Source organism: Gavialis gangeticus, unplaced genomic scaffold, assembly GCF_001723915.1.
Source record: "Gavialis gangeticus isolate Ggan-Ray unplaced genomic scaffold, GavGan_comp1, whole genome shotgun sequence".
NCBI lineage: Eukaryota > Metazoa > Chordata > Crocodylia > Gavialidae > Gavialis > Gavialis gangeticus.
In genome coordinates this window covers 38,571,521-38,571,765 of record NW_017729031.1, presented here as the reverse complement: position 1 = coordinate 38,571,765, position 245 = coordinate 38,571,521, and positions in this window count along the sequence as shown.

Below are 245 nucleotides of genomic sequence, written 5' to 3'. Positions count from 1 at the left end.
CCTCCTGGGTTAAGTGGAGGTCCTGTATTTCAGCAAGGAACCTTCTTGAGTGGTCTAACCTGGCTGACTGCTCTTCCCAGCAGATGTCTGGGTAATTTAGCTCACCCATGACTACTACATCCCTTGCCTTAAGTGTCTCTGCAAGCTGACCCAAGAATTCACAGTTCAGCTCTTCCCCTTGGTTGGGAGGTCTGTAGTAGACCCCCACCATTAAGTCCCTTTCCCTATGACCCCCCTGTATTCTG